This window comes from Equus przewalskii, chromosome 1 (genome assembly GCF_037783145.1).
Source record: "Equus przewalskii isolate Varuska chromosome 1, EquPr2, whole genome shotgun sequence".
In the NCBI taxonomy this organism is placed as follows: domain Eukaryota; kingdom Metazoa; phylum Chordata; class Mammalia; order Perissodactyla; family Equidae; genus Equus; species Equus przewalskii.
Window position 1 is genome coordinate 162,461,673 of NC_091831.1, and position 6,177 is coordinate 162,467,849.

Here is a 6,177-nt window from a genome sequence, read left to right on the forward strand (position 1 = left end):
TCACAAGGATTATAACAATAATTCAAAGACCAACGATATCTTCCTACTGAAGGTACCATCTTGCTGACTTTCAGGTGAAACTGCACAGGTCACAAAGGACCAGGCAGCTCACTCAGGGTCTCAGTTCCCTCCTCTCTTCCAACCTGTCTGTTTTATTGGGTCAATGTAATAGAAGGGGGCTTGGGAGACTCCAGGAAGGGGGTAGAGACAACCTCACCCCTGGTTCTGAGACCAGCAGGGGCCGGGACCTGAACTGCCGTCCCTCACCTTTCTGACCAGCTGCAAAACAAGGCTCAACTCAGCCCAGCTGTGAAGACCATCGCCCTGCCACAGAGCCAGGACTCGCTGAGGCCGGGGCAGATGTTCAGTGTGGCAGGCTGGGGACAACTGGCAAGTGGCAAAAAGGCAAACACAGTCCAGAGGGTGGATCTAGAAGCACAGAATGAGCAGAAGCGCAAGGACCTCTTCAAAAACTATAACTAGTCCATCCAGCTGTGCGTGCTTAACTCTGAGGACAAGAAGGCCGGGGCAAGTGTAAGGAGACAAGGATCTTCTCACCCTTGCCCCAGGGACACAGTGACGCTGGGGTGACATGGCCAAACCTTCTGCCACCTAACAAGCAATGGTTGACCTCAGTGCAGTCATGGGTGGAGGCTTGCTGTTCCCAGTATGTGGAGCCCAGGCATCTCCCTGCAGCCAATCTCTTCACTTTTGTCCATGGCACAAGAGCAGGGCCTGAGACTAGGTTGAGCATGAGAGAGGACACAGCCATGACACAGGCTCATGGGGTGAGTAAATCACAGAAGATCCACCTACACCCCTGACACTCAGAGCTGAGGTGAATGGTAATCAATCAGCTAGTACACATCTGAACAGCAGGGCCCTAGAGAGGGGCAGGAGAGCAACAGGGAGAAAACGATGCTGACAAGGAGGAGCCAGAGAGCTGCAACTGAGACTTCTCCCTTCTCTGTGCACAAGGGGACTCCAGGGGCCCCTCATATGTAACAACATGGCCCAGGGTGTAATCTCCTTTGGAAAGAACAATGGGAAATCTCCATTTGTCTTCATCACCATCTCAAGGTATCTGTCCTCCATAAAAAGAACAATACTTCAGGTTGCAGGGCCCAGACTCAGGTGCCCCCAGGATTGATCTGGATGGGATTGGACGGGACAGGATTGATCTTCTCTGGGGTCAAAGCCAGAACTGCCCTGGGCAGTGCGGGTTGGAGGGGAGGCTGCCAGGGACTTCATAAACTTCCATGTCTAGGATGGAAATCGTTGATTCCTCCTTTATTCACCAAAATAGCCTATAGCTTATAGCCTACTGGGTAAATTTTTCTTATATTTTTCAGCAATGTCTAAACCTTCTATATAAGAGTGGATTCAAAAAAGTAAACTCATTTTTAAAATATCCAGCTTAAAGAAGGCTAGACTGGAAAGAATTGGTCTGCTAAATGGTTGCCAATGATGCATGTGCTTTGACTACAGGAAAATGTTTACTGCGTAGAAAAGCAATACATGTTCATCATAGAAAGACAGGTAAAGGCAGACATAGCAATAAGCACATTAAAATTCCAAGAATGCCACCACCCAGATGTCATCATCATTAATGCTTAAGCAGGTTGCCTTCCCCTCCTTTTCGTTATCTTCATAAGTTGCCGTTGCTTTAACAGAACTGGGATGGGGCTGTTTAGAACTCCTAACGCCTTCCTTTCCACTGCTCTGTCATCTGTCATCACACTGGTGAGAGTGTTGGGATAACCGGTTTGCAAAGGTTTATGACTGTTGGGCCCATGGACATAATAGCCATGTTTCACTGGACCCTGGGCAGAGAACACTTAGTGGATAGTAATTATTAGGATGATCAGCATCCAATTCCCCATCACCTGGCAACAGTAACCAGCCTTCCTTTAGGAGAACCCTCTCCCCAAAAATCAGACACTAGAATTTGGGTGGAGCAGTCCCCACCTCAGGCCCAGGGGTGCTAAACGGTCCGAGAATGAACCAATCAGGCCACTCAACACCGATGGATCTGCTGATGGTTTGCTCTGGTCCAATGAATATCAATTCCAGGACTTTTGTTCAAGATTGTGAGATAAGAGAAGCTCTCTTGATCACAGAATGTTTAGATTTAAGAGTGAATTCTGAATATTCCAAAAATACGAGGCTGGATTTGTGGTCAGAGAAGAAGTGGGGTTACCATTTGGGGTGTTTGGGTGTGTCCAGCTCTACATGCCCCTAAGGCAGGTCCAGTCTCTATCTCCCACCACCAAGTGGAGGCCCCACCACAGACCTTGCCAGCCTGTACACTAACCGTTGATTCTAACTCTACTCCAGCCGACCATTGTCTTCTCAAGGGCAGGAGCCCTCTTGCCAATCTACCTGGACCTAGCTTGCTAAATAATTATTCATGACTTCATCAGGATGGAAAAAGAGCCAATGGCGGGAAAATGGAGACATTCTAGATTCAGTCACTGAGGGGCTTCTGGGGTCCAGCTCTCTGCTGGCTGTAGCACAGGCTTTGCTTTCTTGTTCTTTCTTCTTGCTTTCACCTTGTGACTCAATACTTGGAGTGCAAGTGTGGTGACAGTGTTACTGTCACCTAGCCCAAGCCTAAGAACTTTGACGAAGCACTTTCCCCAATAATACAGAAAAACCAGAAGCACAGCCCTAGGAGGTCTGTGAGGCCCTGAGCCACACCCCTGCCTTCCCCTCGGGGACCGTGTGTCTGGAAGAAAGAAACACCAGCAGCTCTGACTTGAGCAGAAATTCAGGGAAGATGCAGCAACTCCTGCTCTGCTTGGCCTTTCTTCTGCCCCTCAAGGCTGGGACAGGTGAGCGACCATCCCCATTCCAGAGGCTCCAGCCCATCTCACAAGACCCTTTGTACACCTGACCCTTCTGCCCAGCACATTCAGAGATTTTCCTCAATTTCAGCCCGAGAACTTTCTAGACCCCAGCTCCCATCCCAGACCAAGACTAACAAGCCCAATCCTACATAGACACTTAACAAGGATGGTCAGAAGGAAGGGTCTTCACTGAAATATTTAGTGTGTCTGCCTCTCTTATCACCTGGAGAGTGGGTTCTTCATAGCAAGGCATTCAGCAGAGGGTGTGATGCTACAAAAGACAAGTAATTAAAATCCCTCCCTTCAACTCAGGAAAGGGCAGCTCAGACAAACTGACTGCAGTGCTGGAACCTGTCCCTGGACCCAGCTGAAGAACCAGTTTCATTTCTCTGAGCTCTCACCTCCTCATCCCTGTCCAGGAGGGGAGTCCAAGGTGCAGTAGATCTCACAAAGGGGTGGAAGACTGCACGCATGGCTCCGCTGGGGCTTTACATCTGTCGCAGCCCTGGGTAGCCATTTACAGCCACACTGCCCCCTTGCCTTCCTAAGCCATCGGCTGTTCCACAAAGTTCCTCCCCCCATGCCATTGGCCTTCAATACTACCAGCACAAATCCCACCAAACCTCAGTTTAAAGCTAAGAGAAGGCCATTCATTCATGCAGGCAAAAAATGTTCACTGAGATCCTAGGATGGGTTACGCCGTAAGACATGAGGATTTTATAAAATCAAACTCCATAAGCTCACAGACAGATTATGAGATATGAGCACCAGGTGGGACATTAGCAGAGGCTCAGAGGGGTCGGGAGACTCACTGAGACAGAAGGCATCAGTGGAGCCCCGTCCACGATCCCCTGGGCTCCACCATCGTAAAGACAGCTCTTATCTCCTCCATGCAAGGTCAGAAGTAGGACGGGAACAACAAGCACTGTCCTCCCTTTTCTCACAGGGGCTCTGACGCTTGGCATTCAGAAAAGGTTATTCTCCTACTAGGAGAACCTGGGAGGACTCTGCCCCCGTGTCTGCAGGGCACTGTAGACCCCACCCTCAATCACCACCTTCTGAAGCCTTCCCTCCTGAACACAGCCACTCCCAGAAAGCACATAGTCCAGTCTTTTCTTTCAGAGGACATCTTTGGAGGCCATGAGGCCAGTCCCCATTCCTGCCCCTATACGGCTTTGGCTCACTTTGTGGAGCAGGAGAATGAAGGCAGGTATGGCGGTGTCCTCATGAGAAAGGACTTTGTTTTGAGGGCTGCTCACTCCCAGGGAAGGTGAGGGGCCATAGACAATTGACACTCCTGAGACCCCTACAGGGACTGTTGTCCTCTGTCCAGGGGCTGAAACCCAGGGGAGCTCCCCTGGCTTATGGTAACTCAAGGCCATGAGAACTCATGAGAGGAGCCATCTGAGAGCATGACTGGTCCATGGAAAGTGAGAAACAGGGCAGGTAAGCTTTGGAATCAGAGGGTCAGAGGTGAAAGCAAGTGGGCCAGTTGAGAACAGAGACCACACTGGTCAAATAAAGCAGGTGTGGAAGATGAAACCATGCACTAGGGTGAAAGGCAAACTCAGAGTATTTTCACAATATTGCCAGAGGGCAAGACAAGCTTCCAAGTGTCCTTCCCTCAGTGGTTTTGAGAAGCACAGGCGACAGTACTCAGCACCCAGAGCTCATGTTGTCTTGATTTCCCCTTGCTGCAGTCCTGCCCTGCCCTGGCTGTCACCCGCCCTTCATGGCTCCAGGGCTGGACCTTCTGTGACTCTAAGCCCCCCACATCCCCACTCTACTTCCTGTGCAGCTCAGTCAACGTGACCCTGGGGTCCCACGACATTCAAGAGCGGGAGAGGACCCAGTAGGTCATCCCTGTGAAAGAAGCCGTCCGCCACCCACGCTATAATCCTAACAACCTATTCAATGACATCATGTTACGAAAGGTAAGGGAATCTCCCCACTGCTCTTGCTGTCCTGGGTCCAGAGTTATTTCCCTCCCACTGGGACCTGTCACTTCCTTCCCTCTCATCCTGGCCACCTGACTAGTCCCAGTGGCTCAGGGGAGAGGGAAGTCAGTGCAACCCCAATGCAGTGTCCAGGCCCAGGAGGCCAGTGGCTGAGCTGGACTTTCTTGCCTCTTCCCATCAGCTTGAGAGACAGGCCAAGCTGACTGCAGCTGTGGGGCCCTTCAGCTTGCCCAGGGGCAAGACCCTGGTGAAGCCCAGACATGTGTGCAGTGTGGTCAGCTTGGGGAAAGTCTCAATGGGCATTTTAGCAATCACTCTGCAGGCAGTGAAGCTGACCATGCAGAAGGATGAGGTGTGTGATTCCTGCTTCCTTGGCTATTACAGCGGGGCCACTAAGATTTGTGTAGGGGACGCAAAGAAGATGAAGACCAGCTCTGAGGAAATGTTTCCAGCGTCTGCCTAGGCAGACCCGGGGAAAGAATAAATGGGGAGCTCTGGGACATGGGAGTGGCCATATCTTCATGCCGGACAGGTGGGCTGCCTGGGTCCACGAATCCAGTATTTAGTTTTTTCCCTGGAGTAGATCAGGAGTGCAAGCTGACGAAGGATCATTCATCCCACAGCAGAGTTTTCACCAAAATTTCCCTGAGGATTAGAGAGAAAGCCTTGGCCTGGGTGGAGCTGCATGTAACAGTCGGAGCCAGGCTGGAGCCCTGGGATGAGGGAGGTGACAAGGCCTGCCCTGGTTCTGATTTCACATGTGGCCCCCTGAGACATCACTGACCCTAGGGATGGTGAGAAGGGCAGGACCCCGAGGATGCAAGCTCAGTCTTTCCTCTCTCTGCTTCCAGGGGGGCTCTTCTTGTCTGTGAAAATGTGGTCCAGGGCATTTCCTCCTATGGACAAGAGAGTGAGACCCCTCCAGGCGTCTTCATGAAGGTGTCACCCTACCTGCCCTGGATAAAGAGAATAATGAAGTGCTGCTCATAGCAGGTGTGATGCTGACCTTCCTCTGTGCCTGACCATCTTTCCTGGGGCAGAGACAGGACTCCCAAGGGGAGGGCAGTGGGATTGCAGGGCCATAATAAATGGATCTCTAGTGCGAGTGTGACTGAGGTCTCACTGACACACTGAACCACTTTCAACCTACAGATACATGCTCCTGGCAGCCCTCTGCTGTCAGTTGTGGGCTGTCCTTCCTCCTTTCTCTTCCAGTCCTACTTCCCCGTAGACCCCATGCTGAATAGTTTTTCAATCACAACTCTGTGGTGCTGAGCCCTGTGCAAGGGCTGAGTCTGAGGGCTGCCCATTATAAAAGGACAAACTTCTTCCCCAAAATATGGTCCTCTTTGGGACATAGAAAATTCTTA

General features: G+C 51.0%; 1 pseudogene; it reads left to right on the forward strand.

Moving 5' to 3' along the window:
- Positions 1-2,653: 2,653 nt before the first annotated feature.
- Positions 2,654-5,889, forward strand: LOC103541289 (granzyme H-like; annotated as a pseudogene).
- Positions 5,890-6,177: the final 288 nt, after the last annotated feature.